The sequence below is a fragment of the Neopsephotus bourkii genome, unplaced genomic scaffold (assembly GCF_033783945.1).
Source record: "Neopsephotus bourkii isolate Nb327-2 ecotype Australia unplaced genomic scaffold, CSIRO-AGI_Nbou_v1 NB_741, whole genome shotgun sequence".
NCBI classification, from domain to species: Eukaryota; Metazoa; Chordata; class Aves; order Psittaciformes; family Psittacidae; genus Neopsephotus; species Neopsephotus bourkii.
This window is the reverse complement of record NW_026901239.1, coordinates 2,677,639-2,696,595: the sequence shown is the minus strand read 5'-3', so window position 1 is coordinate 2,696,595 and position 18,957 is coordinate 2,677,639. Positions and strand designations below refer to the sequence as shown.

Genomic DNA, 18,957 nt, shown 5'->3' with positions numbered 1-18,957 from the left:
CCAAAGGGATTGCTCTCTGGAAGGATACTTCCTGACATCTTCTTACACACCTAACTACCAATCCAGGAAGCAAAACAGGACAAAGTCATGGTCCCCATGTCTCTCCAAGAAGCTGAAGCAGGGGCACACGAAGACCACGAGGGTGTGTCCTACTTCACAGGCAAAGCTAAGCTCCTGGGACATGCACCACAGCCAACATTTCTGGCTGTATATGCTCTGCCAGCTGCTCCTGGAAACCAGTTATGGTATGGAAAAGGTTAGTCCAGAGTATCCATCAAGTTCTCTTTAAAAATACATAATTTTAGGAAGTATCAGCATCTGCTTCCATGTTGTTAAAGAATGGGGGCAAGGGATACATTCACTGAGTGCATTTGCTTGCTCTGAAATAATTTATTTGGCTCTGGCAGGGTTTGCTTTCTTCAACGTACCTCCTCAAAACAGTTCAGGGAATTGTACTTATTCTACACATGACTATATCTGCTTCCTGATGAACTGGTACCTCACTTCAGTTTGTGCTTATGTGTAATAAATATTCAGAGCTGAAGTTGCTGGTATGGAGGGGTAAGGTCAATGACTGCCTCCATTCAAGGCCTGGAGCAACATCACTCACTCTTGCCGTTAATGATATCACAGAGCTTGCACCTTAAAAGACTTCTTATCGGCATCAGAAAAAAAGAAATGCCTAGGAGGTTCCAAAAACTCATGTCTGAAGGCTTAATAGGTTGATTTATAAGTCTGGGTCTCTTCCACAGTGGCTCAAAATAAATGTTTAGTTATGATTTTGCTAAGGGCTGGCTGATCATTTCCTGCTTTGTCTGCTTTACTAGAAGGAGCAGCCTCTGATCCTCTTCCAGAAGTACAGCCTGTCTGACAGGAATAATTTGAAATTCAAATTCCAATAGCACTAATTCATCATTAAGCCCAAACACCTTTTTGTTAGTTCATTTTAAAAAGGCCTGTTCCAGGAAAAGAAGATAAGAGTTAAACAACACGGAATGAAAGCACTTGGATCCCTAATGGAACATAAGAAGTGCTATGCTTACAGCAAAGTCAAAGAAAATGTCAGTTCTTACCTGACTTTAGCAGCCAACCTGGCAATCTCCGGGAAGGACAAGGCAAGGGGGACAAATGACTTGTTATGAATCAACTATATGCTTTAGACATTTTGAGGGCACTAACCTGTTGTACTAGATGGCAGACCTGAGATGTGTAACCGAAGCCTAAAGCAATCCAAATCTAACATAATCCAAGGAGTTTTGGTTTGGATATGCTGGATGCACACGTGGGTCTTTGGGGGACACCTGAAGTTGACTTTTAAGAAGTACAGAAATGTCTTTGGAAATTGTTATGCTTAGTGCTTATCATAGAGAGATGACCAGGCCAACATGTAGCCTTTAAAAAACAGAAACAAAATTAAGCAAGTTTCCCTTTAGGAATCACTGAAAAAGCTCCATCTCCCAACCAATTCAGGAACAAGAACCACAGCTGAAGTGATGCCAATAGAGCATATACAGTACAGAAAGATGAATAAACTGAAGGACAAAAGACTGCAGATAGAAGAGATGTGGAAAAGGCACAAGGAAAGGTAGAGAGCAGGCTGGTATGGCTGTTGTTAACCTTTCCAACAAAAAATCCTACAACTAAAATTAAAAAAAAACCCAACCTTTTTCTCTGATGGCCAAGTTTCTGAGAAACAGAACTTGCTGATGCAAGATGATATTAGGAAAAAATCCTAAAAAATGCAAGACTGAAACAAGAATCAGTCTCCAGGGTGTACGATTGGCCAGGTACATAACCAAAAGGAGCCAGTTCTGTGTACTCTGGAGCTCCCTGTGTTAATAACACTAGAGACAAAGCACTAGGTTAAAAGGAACACTTTTTTTTTTTTAGAAAGGGTCATTCATGTGTTGCTAAAATACTATTAACCTTCAAAATGTTTTGTATTTTAGATGGTCTCTGTTATGCAAATTCAGTGAAGACATTTTTCAGGGTCAGGCCCAGCCTGAGATTGTTTAAGATTAACTAGTTGCTGTGTTGGGAAGAAATAAAGCCAGTAAAGGACTTGGGAAAGGAGGTACTGTTATCTGAAGGTGTCCCATGATAACATCCAAGCTATTACAAAACCTGCTATTCATCACCTGGGCTCTTCTATGGAGATAGATGCAAATGGAGAACATGCCTTAAGGTGCCACTACCTGGGGTAAGCACACAGGGGGCCTGTGTCAAGTGTTAGTGTGGCTGCTGCTCCGAAGAGCTGATCGTACAGCAACGTTTGTCTTGTTCCATGTGGTTAAAGTTATTAAGGTGAAAAAAATCTCTAACCAATGACATTGTATCGCCACCAACAGCCACTGCAGTATCTGACATAGACTGACAGCTTGAGGAGCAAGGACACATTCCTTCAGTTCCCCTCCAGACAAAGAAGAGATGGTACCTAGGATCACACTTTATGTATTTGCTAATAACAGGCAAGGAACTGTGCCATTTCGTGAGGCTAGGCTCACCTCTTTAGTGAAATAATTCCATGAACAAATCTGCCCCCACACAGAAAAGTGGCACAATAAAAAGAGAAGATTTACTCTAAGCCTACATCAACCTCAAATGAGATGAGATTTCCAGAGACACAGTTTTGTGAACTACCTACCTTGTGGCTTGCTCTCTGTCCCAAATTGCTCTCACTCATATTTGCATATATGCACCATGTTATTTTCCCTCTAGCCCAAATGCATCTCCTTTGCAGGAGACAACTGCTAGGATAGAATCCGTAGTGTTTCTTCCCCACAGGGTCTCCTGAGATGAGTGGAAGCATACCTTATCACATAACATGAACTCATAGTGATGCTTACAGAAAAAATATCATAAAGAATGCAATCACGCTAAGGAGGAGGCTTAAAGATGCTACTGTGCAACTCCTGTGCCCCTGAAATGTGAACAGGTTTTGAGCAGGTTTTGCCATCAGGTTTTGCCAGCCAGAACTGCCCACTCAGCATGCAGAAGTCTGCAGGGTCACATGATGGAGGGGGCTTTCCCCCACTTTGGAAAATTTGGACTTCCAAAACTGTCCTATTAAGGAAATACCATAAAAGTTAGAAAGCTGTGGAGGGGGGTGGGTAGCTGTCTGCATCTTTTCATGATACCATGCCCGTGTGTAAGTGAGAGACAAAAGGAAAATCTGTAAGTCCACAACATAAGGATGAGACAATTTCTTTGCTAAGTCCAGAGCAGAAAAAATAAAAAAGGTAGAGACCCATGGCTGATGAGTGCTCAGAGTGCTGATGAACAAAATACACCTTTCCAAAACAGGCTCAAAAAGCAATTCCTGCTGAAATGCCAATCTTTCTCCACATGGATAGCAGCTGCTTTTGCAGCACATTCGCTAATGTTTCATTCTCCTATGGCATGTGGGTGACTCCAAGTGTGGATCACTAACTCACGTTCAGACAATGGCATTTATTCACCAACATGTTGTCTGATCCTGCCTAGGAGATGCCTGTATGCACAGATAAAGACACTGCACATAATCATGAATACCCACACTTTATCTGTCGATAAAGACCACTCCACACCACTAAGCTTACAGCAGGTGAGCTGTACAGTTACAGATATAGCTGTATTTGTATTAGTTCTTTCAGAAACTCTCAAGAAGAGTCCAGGCTATCATATATTATAGTGATGGTTCTGAGCCCACGGCAACTTCACCTGGGTTTTGATGCTCTCAGGGGACAGCTACAAAGATGGGAAAAGATTTTATGAGCTCCAGGACCTTCACCAACACACTGCTCACTGCAGGATGCTAACGAGTATGGTGCTCTCTCACATTTCATCCTATGAGACATGGAATCACAGGCAATCTTCAAAAGCAGGCATTTGAGAAAACGTTTTCAACTAAACAGCACAAATGAATAGGCTCACACATCAAGTGGAGTCCTAGGACCAAGATCAAGCCCCAGCATTACTTGTCTGCTGTTTCAAGGCTCATATTCTACTCTGGAAGTCTTTCTAATGCATGGAGCTGTTAAAATGGCATCATATATCTGTAAGCAAGCTTATCATTCCAGTTCCCAACATTTATTAAAAATATTAGGCCAAAGAACTAGACCAACAGTGAGACAGAGTGAACTAACAGGTCTGGAGACTAAAGCTCACTCCAACTCACAGCAGCAATCTAATATTCTCGGAATTCCCTAAATCCCCTCAAATCTCAAATCATCCTTCACACTTTGGAAAAGCCAAGTTCTCACTTGGACTTCCCTGGCTGCAACTGAAAGTGCGACATCATGCAGCTCTCCCCAAGGTGCTCCAGAGGAACTGGAAAAGGAGCAAAGAAATGGCAACATGAAATCAAAAGATGAGAATTATTCACACTAAATCATCTCCCTCCATTTGGTACCCCCAGCATCCTGCTCCAGCAAAGCAGATTCAAAAACGGCACTGGAAACAAAGCCCTTCTTTTGTTCTCTAAAGACTAGAAGTCTTTCTATATTTAAATGAAAATCTGTCAAACTAATTCAGTGAATATGTAATGGTCTCATTTTGTACTCATTAGAGAACATTGTAATGACCATAAATTCCTCCAACGGAGTGTGTATGTGTGAACATAAATGTCTGGTAATGTCTCATAAACTTCAGGCTGGACTACGTTCTTTGTCTTCAGGTTAGACCTTGTAAGATAAACAAAAGCTCCAGTATTGCTTAAATTAGATGCAAAGTGCTATGTCACAGCAATATTATAAGCATGTTTCTTGTGCACACAAATGAGGGGACTCAAGCGATGATTCCCACCGTGAACTTTGTGTCGGTCTGTAATGCCATCATTGTCTGAGATGATGTACAATTTTCTGCTTGAAGATCTATGTGCAATACAGCTGTTGCCGTGGATTGCTCTGAATATTCTGTCAGTATAACTTCAACAGGATGTGACATTCTCAGCATTTTTTTGCTTTTTGACATGGAGAGATAAAAGGAAGAAAAAGAAACCAAATATGGACAAGCAGCACTGAAATAAATGCCTATGTATTTTATCTCATTTATGATTCACAGTCTTTTTCACTTGCTTGTCTGTAGCGAAGAAACCTTCCTCATGTACTGCTGATGGATAACCTTTGAAATAAAACTGGGTTGGAATTAAAACTGATCACAGTCAGAATTAAACACATGCAGGGGAAAACAAATCAGCATCAAAGACCATCTCACACTACATGTGGAGGCTGAGGCAGAAAATATTTAGGATCATTAAGGATTCTAGAGACCTGATGTGGTATAGGTACAGCAACAACAGTAGATGAATTTTATAGAGGGAAGTGGACTCCTGGGCAGAAATATAGGCAGAGGATACAGACAGATCATCTTCTCACCCTAAGCTTGAGGTACAGTGTGTGTTTAACTACAGATGGTGGGTGAACTCTTGGATGGAACCAGGCTGCTAGAAAAAGACTAATGCAGACGTGGTGATCATCATTGTCCCCAGCATCTCCAGCTGGATCAGCTAGGAAAGACTTGGAAGTTCTGACCAGCCTTCACATGGAATCACCATGACCTTTCCTGTCACAAGGGTTTTGTCCAGCTAGGTGTATTTAAGGCGCTGTTTTCTGAACCTCTTCTTCCAGCCACTGGCTGAAGCAAAAACTCCAACTGTGTGAATCAGTATGATAGTTCAGTATTAAATGATACCTTATGAAGCCAGGAATTGGGAAACATTTTTAGAGAGGTCAGATGCAAGGAACTGGCAACTTCCACAGCCTCTTCCTTGAACCACTCAGCAGCTGTTCCTACAACTAAGCAGATCAGAGACTTTCAATTTTCTCAAGATTTAACAACTTTTGTGGCCAGCTCCTTGTGGTATGAAGAAAGACAAGCTGACAATGAGTTAGAACTCCCCCTTCAGCAGGGCCTTCAGTAGACAGTTACTCTTCTGCAGATATTTCTCCTCTCTAGTCTCAAAACTTCAGTACTTTTCAGGGTGGAAGAGTGCCATGACACAATGCCAAAGGAAATGATGCATTTTCATTCTCTCTCACATGCACACATACATATCCCATCCCAAAGAAGGTATTATAACACAATGATACATGTTGCTGTACTATTGTGAAAAGATGGATTTCTGCTGGAGCACCCTCTCCCAAAACTGAGATGGAGGGGTGTTCTCTTGATCCTGTGGGCTGGATTTTCAGGGGTAACATGGCACCAGGAGATCTTTACACGTAATGTGGCACAGGAGAAAGCAATCTTTACAGGAAGGAAAAACCTCTGCCCTTGCATTATGCTGAGGCATCATGCTCCAACTGTGTAAAAGCATAAATAGGCTCCCAAAATCACATGAGCAGGCTAAAAGCCATTGACTTTTCACAATTAGTCCATGCAGAATTTTGTCTTATAGGCTTTGAACCATGAGAGGAAGAAACTTGAAAAGCAGATAGCTTCACATATCTCCTGGGTCAGAAGCTGCAGCTTTGAAGGAAGAACTGTACATCACATAAATGGCAAGAGCACCCTGCCTCAGTAAAGAACCTAGTCTGCATTTCTGGTTTTATTTTAAAATGTTCTTCAGAAAGGTGCAAAGCACAAAACCCTGTAATGTACACTGAAGACAAAATGAGATTGAACCTTAATAGTGCCCAGTCACCAACAACCTTCCTTTACTGATCCCACTGACCAAGAATAAACCAACCCAACCTCATTTCTTTTCTTTACATTTGGGGGAGTGTGGGAGCATCTATGCATGGATGAAGGATCTTTATTCTACATTATGACTGCTTTCAAGTAGAGAATACAGCAAACCAAAGATACCAAAGAAAGGTAGAACTTGATGCTAAGGTACAGTTAAATTAAGTAAGATGTTGTGTCTACTCAGTGCAGCTAGTAACATCCTTCATAGCTTGCTCTTGTTCTTTGTTTTTTCCACCTAGGCCAGATGCACTGACAACCTCATGGCAGTAAACTGAAGCTGGCAGCTAACAGTCCATGGTCCCCAGCTGCTGAAAGAGTTCCTGGGGAGGAAGAAGAAACTAAGGATGGAGACAGCATTGCGGAACCCATAAAAATACCCACTCACTGAAGAAATAAGCATGACTGAAGACACCAAGTGCTTGATTTTAAGTGTTGTTTTCTACACCTTACTCCCTTAGCTCTTCTGCAGGTCATTTACTGGAAGGGAAGGATGTAAGAGCATGGTTATGACCGAGTAAGCTCCTGATTAAAGTTAAAGCCCAAATCTCTTGTTGCAAAAGCATTACCATTTTCCCTGAATGATCAAAAGTAAAAGAAAAACGTACGAGGAGGTGAAAGGCTAATGGCTCCTAAAAATGGTTTGGTGGTGATAGGGCTAAGATTATTCCTTTAAACAATGTTTCTCTCATTAAAAGCAGGTAGGTATCAGATTTTAATGACTTGTTTTTTCCCATCTCGGTAAGACAAGAAAGACTTTACTCCCCTGTTCTCCACAGCCATCCTGCAGAAGAAATGCTTTACCTGCCTTCTTATCAGGGTTAAATGATACCTGCACTTGAAAGCAGAATTTTTACCCTTTTCCACAAGCTTAGGCAAATACACCTAGTTCTCAGAGAGCTGACAGAAAGGCAAATCACCTACTGCAAACTGACAGCTGTCAAGGGATAATAAATACCTGAAATAGGGAAAGTTTCATCCCCCCATGTACCTATCATCTTTCAATGAAATTCTACCCTCCTTCCTGTGATCAAGCCACTAGAGCTGTGTGCATAGCTTCAAACAGCCTTTAGTGCTGGTGAGGGGATGTGTCTGCTGTTTTTCATTCTCTCTCCTCTTGCAAGACATCTCTTTGCAAAGGGCAAGAAACATCTGAGGGATTTGTTTCAGTTCAGCAGCTCCTCAACTCCTTCTTCTCTATGGGGGCTTCTCTGAAGATTTCGGTATTTATCTCAGGCTGTTAGGCATAGAGATACTGAATAAATCAGTGTACTGTTTGGAAAAAAAAGAGACCTAACTACTGATTCTCTTGAAACTCTCACATGAAATTACAACACCTAATTCCTTGTATTAAAGGAATTAAAACACTTGCTCGAAAAAATCCACTTTGCTGACTCACAGCTAGAGGTTGAGCAATTTGCAGGAATGAGGCCACAGTCACTTGACAGCAGGATAAAAGGGTAAGGTGTGGGGAGAACAGAAATCCGCATTTCAGGAGTGAATTTCCAGGGGAAGGGAAGGAGTAAAACCATTGACGCAGACAGACAGACACAGCCAGCCAGGTCCTACCGCTGCTGCCTGAATAAAGGGTCTTTCAGCACTAACTCTTCCCAGCAGCACACCGGCTATACACTGATGTCTTTAGGAGACAGAGTTCTTCTGTGGCAAAATCTTTCCTGGCACTGAAGTTTGCATCACACCAGTGATGCTGGGCTATCTATAGCTGTAGAGAATTTGGTCCCACCACTTCCCTATGTATCAAAGCCCCTTAGCTAGAAGAGAAGTGCTGCGGGGCCTGAGGAATGTGACAGGCACAACAAATCAATGCATTTGGGTCATCTACAGCAGTTTTAACCTTGGCTTCTGTAATAATAAGGCAGAAATGGTCTCTGTTTTACCAAGGACAATGGGGTGGCTGCACATCCACTGTAGACTTTACTGAGTGTACCTCATGGCAGATACATATCCGCTACTAATTTGAATAGAACGAGATTTTAGCAATTCACAATACATTACACACCTCAGCTTATGTTCCTAGCATTTTACAGCTCTGAAAGGAAAATGTCTCCTCAAACCACATACAAGCTGAGCTCTAAAAGGCCCTTTTAACTTTTAGCACGCATCGCTCTGTAGCAGGAATCTGAGCCCCTTTCCTACTTATTCATGAGTATGCGTATGCAGAAGCAGGGAAGAGGACAAGGAAGAATTTCTTTACGGAGAAAAAAAAAAAAGCAGCAGCCCCATTCCTGAGGCGCTGTTGCTATGGGCCTGCGGGGTTCACAACAGATGGCAGGAGAGCCATCCCTGCGCCTGGCTCTGAAGCTGTCCACTCAAGCATACCATTCGCATTCCCCACATACCTCCGGCCCCTCACTTTGGCACAGGCTGGCTGGTCCCCTCAACACCCCACAGACCTCATCCTGTAACAGCCCCCTATGGACTGATGCAGACCAGGGCTGAGGGTTGTCCTTCTCCCTGGATGGAGCAGGTAGCAGCCTTCAGGATCATGGCTTGAGGTGAGGAAGGCTGGCCTGAGGCAGAGCCATCCTCTTTGCTGCAGAGGACATTCTCACATCCAAATCACTTGAGGGGAGGACAGTTCAGAACCAAGGTCACTGCCAGAAAGGTTTCACTGTCTAAAGAGTATTATTAACAGCTAAGAAGTGTGAGAGAAAGTATGCAGAGGGAAAACAGCATAAAGACGGGGTAAGAGAAATACCAGGTGGGGAAAAGCATGATTTAAGCAGCCGAGATATCCAGGTGTATAGAAAAGACACCAGAAGCAGCAGCAACAGGGTCCAGGTACAGCATTCTGCCTTGGTGCCCCACCTATTCTATTATAGGACACGATAACCTGGAAGAGCCCCTCAGATATACGAACCTGTGCTGAGAAGTGCCCATTGCTGTGGAGTTCATGCTCTCAGCCTTCCTCTCTGTGCACTGAAAATTTCTGCCTGAGAGGCAAAGTGCTTCCCAGCTCCCTGGGCACAGCCGGGCTAAAGAAAAGTCAACCCACCATCACTCCTGCATGCACTTTTGACACTTCAATCCTACTGTTCTGGTCTCCTAAACCCAAACAACAGACGTGTTACTTCAGATTCTGAAGGAATTTGAATGCAATTTGCCTGTTGCTTGCTGATCCCACATAAGAGGGCTCTTTGGGGCTCATTTGCATTTGGTTACTGCAGTCACTGGTTTGTTCATCTTTTTTTTTGGGGGGGGGGGCGGGACACTCACAACAAGGATGGAGACAAAGCAGCAGATGCTGCAGGCTAACGACGATGAGGAGAAGTGCTGGATGTGTGCAGCTGGCCACTTGCATTCCTGAATCTTTGCAAATAAGGATTTCCAATCTTCCTGAGGATCATAATAGTCACTAAGGTTGGCAGGAGGAGTTGTTTGAGAAGCATCTAATTGACTTGCAGCAATGGACATCTGATTCAAAGCACTAGTGGCTCCCAGAAACCCCTTTATTAAATCTGAATAATGATCTCCCCAGAGCACGTGAATGTTTCTTGAGTCATTGTTAAGGAGTCAAGCTGCAGGGCTGCTCCAAGGCAGCCTGGGAAATGGCCTTGCTGCTCTGCAGCAGGTTCAACCAAGATCTTTCACCACTCTCTTTTACAGCTCTGACTTGCCTGACCCTCCTAAATGTTGTCCATCCAAAGGTAAAGTTATTTTCTGGTTTGTTTTCCTTCTGATGCAGACAAGGAGCAAGCATTAAGTTTGAGAAAAACAGTGTGACTTCTGCTAAAAGTCAGTTTGTACCACTGCATGTGCAGTCCTTTCTGTGCAGGCACACAGGAATTTTTCCTCACTCTCACACGTACAATGGTTTAGATTTGGTATTTATGAGCTTAAGATAGAAATAAAGGAGGAATGAAGTTTCCAGGTGGCTCTTTCTTTCTTTAATCTTTCCTATGTTTCTCTTTTACACCCCTAACACCCTCCCCCCCCCCACTTTTCTATCAGTCTTTAATCAAATTCCTGCTGTTACTTTTATTGAACAAAGGAGATGCTGGCATAGCCTTGGAGTGCCTGTGCACATGGGCTGCCCTATAACAGCCAAGTTGCTACCATTTATTGTTAAATGGTCACCGCAGGCTGTCGTTTCTAAAAAGAAGAAAGAAATGTCCAGGATTTGGCAACTGGCATAAATGTTAATATCTGGTATTTCTTCAGCCACTTGGGTTTCTATGAGGTACTGCCTTTAACCCTTTGAAGGCTTCAGAAAGACGTGTCTTCAAGAGATTATAAAACAGACCAGAGAAAACAGTAACATCACTTAGATGATTTTTTCCATTCACTCAAAGGAGGCAATCACAAAATTTCTTTAATTCAGGCATCCCTTCAAATTTCAGATAATGTATACACACGTTGAATACTACAGAGCACTGAACCACTCTGCTCAGATTGTTCCCAGGAACAGAGAAGACATGTATGTCTGGCTTATATACAACCTGATATGAAGAGCACAGGAGATGTCAAATCACCCAAGCAGGTAGTGGACTAGGACCCAAGTTAATCCCTTGTCTGTACACAACTGTCCACACTATACTGACTGTCCACATTTATAGCTGAATGCTTTGCTGCAATACTGCCTGCCTGCAGTCCCCCTGTCAGGAGAGAGTCGCATCCTTTGCAGAGCTCCCTGCAGCCTCACAATGCGTGTACAAGGGTCCTCCAGTGAAGGGCAAGAGTTTCCATACATCTCTGCAGCCTGGGAACATGCCTACCCATGCAGGCATCAGGTCATACCTCAGGGTGATGGGATCTGTTCTGTAAAACAGCGTCTTCCCATGTCCTGTGGATCCGTCAGCTCCACTGCCTCAGGAATCTCCAAGGCTGCTCGTATGCTGACTAGTTTTTCTCTTGATGGCAGGTACTTTAGGAAAAGTGGGCTCCTGAGAGAAGGCAGGAAAATGCACACCCTCACCCTGCACAGATCCTCTTCAGATGGGATAGCTGGCTTGTGAGCAGCCAGTGAGGTGCTCCAAGAGCTGAAGCTAAGAGTGTATCAACAGTCTTTCCCTGACCAAATGCTTCTTTGAATTTTGTTTTATAGAGCTGTGTCAGGCAAGGCAAAAGGAGTAAATTTAGGGGCCATTTAAAGTGACAGGGAATTTGCCACTGAAAACAGTTCTAGTTGTATTGTCAAAATAATAGAATCATAGAATCCCAGACTAGTTTGGCTTGGAAGGGCCTTAAAGCTCATCTAGTTTCTACTCCCAGCCATGGGCAGGAACACCTTCCACTAGACCAGGTTGCTCCAAGGCCCATCCAACCTGGCCTTGAACACTGCCAGGGATGGAGCAGTCACAGCTTCTCCGAGCAAGCTGTGCCAGGGCCTCAGCACCCTCACAGGGAAGAACTCCCTAAAATCTCATCTCAGTCTCCTCTCTGTCAGTCTAAAGCTATTCTTCCCTTGTCCTGTCACTACAGGCCCTTGGTCAAAAGCTCCTCTCTAGCTTTTTTGTTGCCCCCTTTAGGCACTGGAAGCTACTTTAAGGTCTCCTCGGAGCCTTCAGAATCTCCCTGGTCTTCAAATACTGGAACGAGTACATATTGTGCAAGGCAATGTGCTGCACCCACAAGTTGTGGCTGCATCTCTACTTCAGAACAGGCCGTTCCAAGTTGCTTTTCTTCAGCAGATAATCCACAGCCAAAAACTACTCCATTTGACAGAAGTACATAGACCCCCCTATTCCATTAGCACCACTTCAACGTTCTTTCACCCACACTGCCAGCTTTCACTGAACAACTGGATAACCACACTGGAGAAAAAAACAGAATTTCAGCCCAAGCACACAGCTAAAGGTTTGGCTGATATTCACAAAAAAAACCCTAATAAACAAACAAACAAACCAACAAACCTGAAGTTAGAGATCTCCTAATAGCAACGAAGCAGGTAATGAGTTTAAAGATCATCTAATGGGTTTACTGAAGGAGTTACATGTCCAGGAAATAAACAAAATCAAAGTTCAACGAACTTAACTTTATGAGTCATAACCAATCTAAAAGGGTGTATAGGTGTGCAGAATAAACAACAGGTCTTCGGTGAATGTAAATTTGTACAGGCCCATACTGGAGCAATACTGATTGCCATCTCTTAGAATCAGCCTCTTTCACATTCTCTTTCTGCTACCTGCAATGTTACTGTATTAATCAAACAAGAATATACCCCAGACTGTATGGCTACCCCTTCTCTATTAAACATTGACACAAAGTGCTGGACTGGTTTGACACCCACTTTAAACAATTCTCAACATATAAAGAGTGAAGGCCAAAAAGAGTGCCTTGAGCAGAGACTCCTTCAGACTATAAAACTAAAAATTGCCTGCCACATCCCAGTGTGTATTTTGAGCCAGACGCTCTGCTTATGAGACTCAGTGTCCCAAGTCCATTATTAGCACCCTTTGAGGGAGGGAAAGGCCTTAAACATGCTGTACAGCTCAGAAGCTCTCCAAAGTCCACCACTCCTTTAAGCTTCTGGCACTTTTCTAGCCTAAAGCCCGAGAGATTTCCTTAACACCACTCAACAGCTTCACAGTGTCAGAGCCCAAGCAGCAGCTCAGTGCTGGCTCCCTGTGTGCTGTGAGCTTGCTTCCCATAGCAGCTGAACCCCAGCCACGGCACTGCCTGAACACTCACTGGCTCTGAAGTTTATGATGCTCATGATGCTCAGGACCAACAGGGTCCTTCAGACTCCTGTCTTCCTTCTCCTAGGGAGAGACCTTTCTTCCTGCCACGAGATCCTGCTGACTCCACAGACACAAAGCCCTGCCCGGCTTGCTTTGCTGTAGCTGCTGAGAGGCCGCTTACCTTCAGAGGCACCAGGCCAAGGCTCAGGTATTCCCATCCTTGGGCCGGAGGCAGCCTGCCATTTGGTGAGCGCAGTCCTCGGAGGAGGGAATGGCACTATTGCTCTGGGAAGTGGAGAATCAGGAGCATAGCAAATGAGGTAACAAGTTGCGGATACAGGTGCTGCGCACAGAGGCACCTCAGAACTAACCCACAGTAAGAAGCAGGAGGTTTGCTCAGCAGAGGCAGCTCAGATTACTGCCCTCCTACCAAGCAGTCGTCAGCAGGCCTGACAGACAGGAGCAGAAACCGTGAGGAAAGGGGAAATTTGCTGAGTGAAAGTGCCAGTCAGCTCTGCCCTGACTCTCTATAGACTGGGGGTTGACCTCCTCTTACAATTAAAACTGGGCGTTGGAGGGAGACAGAGGAAAAGAAACTATATTCAATAAAGAATTGTTTTCCATCAGCCAGGAATTACAGTGTTTGTCTCAAAATTCACCACTCCAATTTCATTTGGAAATTGTAATTGGAAGTAAGGGTGGGGGATAAAAACCTTCTGCCAACCGTCAGCTCTGTGGGTAAGTAACACTGTCTCTTCTCCTGCACCAAAGCCCCCAGCCTGAGCTCCAGCAGAGGAGGAGGCTGAGAACACATGCTCTCTCAAGTCCATGGAAACAGCACAGAAAAGCAGGTGGCCTTCAACACACTGGCCCCATCCTGATACAGAGGATGTCAGCCTGATGCAGCCAGGGAAGTTCAGTTACTTTCTACCCAGCCAAGCTGTCTTGGCATCCAAGAGAATGGTGAAAACATGTATTAAATATATGTTACATGTTACATATATGTTTTCTTCGTGGGGTGCAAATTGTTTCATTTCAGGGCAGGAGTAATGTCACATAAAAATACCTATCAGCAGAAGGAGCCAATGCCAGTGCCCCAGGCCAAGCACAGAAGACTAAGAGGTAGATCTGAGCTGAGTTAAATGGCTCTTTTCATCTCCTGAAAGATGTATTTTTTAACCAATAGTTCAGATTTTAATTAGCAGAGTCACTTTTTAATAGGAAAAAAAAAGTGATGGTGTACTTCTGCAGGTATAACCCACATCAAAATGTTTTACATGCAGATACTGAAAACCAACCCTGTCTCCCTTCCAACACCAAAGTCAAAGCAGGCAGAATGCTGAAGAAATGTGTACTGGAAAAGAAAATAATTCCATATTACAGAGCTGTTGGCATAGCCAGGGTTCATTGATCAGGTGCATACAGGTGAATACTCTGCAGTTATGTGAGGGCGTTAGGCTGCCCTTTGCTAAACCATGAACATTTATGCATATAAAAGTCCACTTAAAGCCGTTTGTGTAGTTTCTGCTCTTCCTTATTCTTTTGACTGAAATATTCCATTTATCCAGCCACAAGGGAGAAGCAGTTCAAAGGGATCTGTATGACCCACACAAGTCCATTTATGAAAAAATGGAAAGTAGTTCCAGTGACCCCTACACCCTAGCATTTGTTTTACTGAATGAAATCCAGGCAAACTCAGCTCATATCACAGAATCACAGACTGGTTTAGATTAGAAGGAACCTTAAAGTTCATCTAGTTCCAGGCCCCTGCTGCAGGTGGGGACACCTTCTTCTAGACCAGGTAATATCAGTAGGATTACATTAAAGTTCATTAGCCTTTCCTGACACAACCTCCCTCCCAGAGGAAAATTTGGATCAAGCAAGAAAAGCATGGAAAGGCTTTTGAGAAACTGGCTTATATTCTTGGGTGACTAGTGTAGCCAAGCAAAATAAATATATAACCCAGCTACCACACAACAAATGTCTTATAAATTAGTATTTATAATCAGCTCTTGAATTTAAAGCCTGTATTTAAAATACCTGTAAAGTCCAGGTATATGCCCTATTGACAAAACATCAGCCTAGAGACAATCACAGGTAGAGAAGTGAGGCACAGATCAGTCATAGAACACATGCTTGTTTGTTCAAATCTTCATACTACCATGATCTGCTCCAGTTCCAAATTAAATCCTCAGAAAATTCCAAAAGCAGGAGGTTTATACCCTAAGAAGCACTTTGCGCAGCACTGACAGAGATTTCCCAGCTTTCCCGGTGTCGCTTTCTAACAAATCAAACCTCAGCTTGATCATTGCCTGAAGAAGGCAAACTAATCCAAATGCACTTGGTGAAAGCACCAGCTAATGCAGATCGGCAGTGGCCAGAAATCACTGTGTTTCTAACACAGCTTCAGGTGAGGGATCAGTCTCTAATGTCCCATATAGGATAACACAGTATAGAGGCTTTCATTTTTGTTTTTCTATGGCATTTTCTTGCTTTCCCCATCAGTGGCCTAATTTTTTTTGTCAAAAACTGTATCTAGATCTTCTTCATACTTACTATCCACTGTGGGAAATTCCCTAAAAGCCCAGCAGTCCTAAGTTGTAGCTAATTAAATCACAGACAGTAAGGCTGTTGCCAGTGATGTCAAAATGAAATTCTGTTCACCTCTTAGCTGTCTGCCCCTTGTTTAGCATTGACACTTCCTAAGGAAATAGGAACTGCACAGAAAACTCCTCTAATGAAAATACCGATGCTCGAGATGTTTACACTTACGAGATTCCCCCAACAAGGACGTTTTAAATCCTTTACCTACCTGGGAACAGGCTGTTCAGACCTCAGGAATACTGTACAAACAATGGGCTAGGACCTGATGGGCTTTGGCTGGTTGTACACTTTTGCATCAGCTGAGGAGATGTCTCCTCATATGAGACTCCAACTGAAGGCTGATTTTACTAGTGTTAAAAGATGAACTTTGAAAAACCCCCTCCCAGTCCCAAAATCTCACACAATACGGATTCTCTGCTACGCTCTGGTGAGAACCCCCCCTGCAGTCCTGTGTCCAGCGCTGGGATTCCCAGCACAAGAGGGATGTGGAGCTGTTGGAGTGAATACAGAGGAGGCCATGAAGCTGCTCTGAGGGCTGGAGCACTTCTGTTATGGAGACAGAGCTGGGCTTGTTCAGCCTGGAGAGGAGAAGACTCTAGGGAGATCTTAGAGCAGCTTCCAGTGTGTCATGGGGTTAACAAGAAATCTGGAGGAAGACCTCTTGCAAGGGCATGGAGTAACAGGACGAGGGGTAATGGGTTCAAACTGAAACGGGGGAGTTTGAGCAGAAGTTCTTCCCTGTGAGGGTGGTGAGGCCCTGGCACAGGCTGCCCAGAGAAGTGGTGGCTACCCTGTCCCTGGCACTATTCAAGGCTTGGTTGGATGGGTCTTGGAGAAACCTGCTCTAGTGGAAGGTGTCCCTGCCCATGGCAGAGGCCTGGAACTGGATGAGCTTTAAGGATCCTTCCAACCCAAACCAGTCTGTGGTTCTATGATCTGTGATACCTGGCAGCTGGGGATCTGAGAAATAAGGTGACATGACCAAAGGCACACTGGAAAGCTGTGGAGGAGTTCACAACCGAGCATACAACAGCACTAGTCACAAGACCACCCTGCCAGCCCTCTACCAGGGTAAGGCCAGCTTTGCCCTCTTGAGCTGTCAATCTGAAAACTTCCATGTGTATGTCCTTTCCCTCATTCCCCAAGTCATCACCCCCGAACAAATAATAACCACATTGCAGCACGGCTTTTTGGAATCATGCTCCTGCACTGCTATACAGTGGGGTGAGAGCCAATGCCTATTCTAATTAATTTCATTAAAAAACTTGGATTTATTTGATGCAATTTTTTGGCGTGCCATCAAATTCACCACAAAATTACGCTAGTGTCATAAGAGGAAAGGATTAGTCCACAGAGTTCTTTGAAAAATTGTGTTGGCACTTGGCTTTTTGTAAAAATGCCAGCAGCCTCCCCTCTCTCTAGGAATAGCCCATTTTCTCCTGGTCAATGAGGGAAACCATGGCTCAGTGAGGGTCTAAGCCAAGGCTTTTCTGAGTCTGTGGGAATATTTCCACTAATTTTCATGGGCTTGACTCGGCCCTGAGCCTCAGCTGTCAGTTGTACTGACATCTTCCTCCCACACTTCAACACTTTGATAGGGTCTAAAATCTCAGTTATAGATATCCCTGTGTGAATCCAAAGTCCACTCAGCTCCTGAATTAGCCAGCTCCCGTGTGACACTCCTGGTCTCAGGACTGCAGCGTACTTCCCCTAGCATTTCCCTCAGGTCTTGTCGTTGAGGCAAGGGGGCCCAGGGACGGGGATGTGCCAAGAGAACAATATATGAATAACCGAAGTGACACAGGGAATCTGTAGGGAAGCATGAAAACGAACACACAGATTACGGTTATAGCCAAGGATAAGCTTAATCCTTTCTTTTTGTACAGTTTTTAGCACAACAGGAAAAATAAGGATAATGTTTCCTATCCCCACTCCTCCTTTATTTGACTTGCATTTTTAGCTAAAGTCTCTTTGAGATGAAAAGAACTGAAGGAACTGCTGAGCTTGAGGTAGACATAACCCACCAACCACTAACAATGAGAACAGAAAATCAACTGCCTTGAATACTGATCTTTGTTATGTACTTATCTCTACTTACACCTCACTACAGAGCTGTCCCTGAAAGAGAGAGATGATACAGTCAAGTGCCTTTCACTTTACATAAAACATACTATGAGAACTGGGCAGACACCCTTGGGACATGTAAAGGCATTAATAAAGCTCTAATTTGTAAGTATCAGGAGTAGTGTCAGCCACATAGTTTAATTGCAGTATCTATCTTATCAGAGAATCACAGAACGGTTTGAGACCATCAAAGGTCATCTAGTCCAAACCCCCTGCAGTGATGGTGATGGATGGCACCAAGCCCAAAGCATCAGATCTCCATTCAAACTGCTGCTGATGGGCATGAGCAGAGGATTCATACATGATGTGTGTCTTGGAGGGGTACCGATTTGATGTAAAGCACAGCTCCTTTGAGATGCGTACTTCATGACATCTCACTGGTTCTGTAAATGCAAGTGTCACCATCAGAGCCCCTCACATCCCAGGTCAGAAACTATGTGCTTGCCTGAGCCCTAAGAATAACACCCCAGAAGAGCTCTGCAGGACTCCTGCATTTCAGTGTGTGCAGACTAAGGGCCTAAAACATTGATAATCCTCTGCAGAAAAGTTTTACTTGCTGTTCCACTAGCAAATTTTAATAGTGCTTTGCACTCATTAACCAAGACTGATGCTGGATCCAAGAGTTTAAGGAATCAAAGGACCAAATTCTGGCCTGAGGTAATTCATCTGAACTCTATTCGAGTCCGTGGAGCTGCTTTATAGCACTAAGAACGGGGACCAAAGTGCGCATGTCAGGATAACTTCACAATAACCTGTCGTCTCACAAATGACTTCATGTTTTAACCTCTGCCTTCCCTGCACTAGGCAATGGCGAATGCCACAGCAACTCTAAGTAATGGCTTGTAGGAGGCCACTTTTCAGGCAGCGCTTGTTTTAGAAAGGGGGTCTGAGATCTGTTGTCCCCATGACTGTAGTTCCCTTCAAG

The 18,957-nt window shown here is 43.9% G+C and overlaps 1 protein-coding gene across 5 annotated transcripts in view; it reads right to left on the bottom strand.

Annotated features, from left to right (window-relative positions):
* The window catches only part of SHROOM3 (shroom family member 3), a 143,282-nt gene that overhangs the window by 74,949 nt on the left and 49,376 nt on the right, over nt 1-18,957 (bottom strand). For 2 of the 5 annotated variants that reach the window (XM_061354694.1, XM_061354697.1), the window contains exon 1: nt 13,486-13,750. The exons of the other annotated variants lie outside the window; for them this stretch is intronic. The gene's annotated coding sequence lies outside the window, so the exon portion shown is untranslated. Of the gene's footprint in view, nt 1-13,485; nt 13,751-18,957 lie in introns of those variants that run through there. 5 annotated transcript variants of the gene reach the window in all.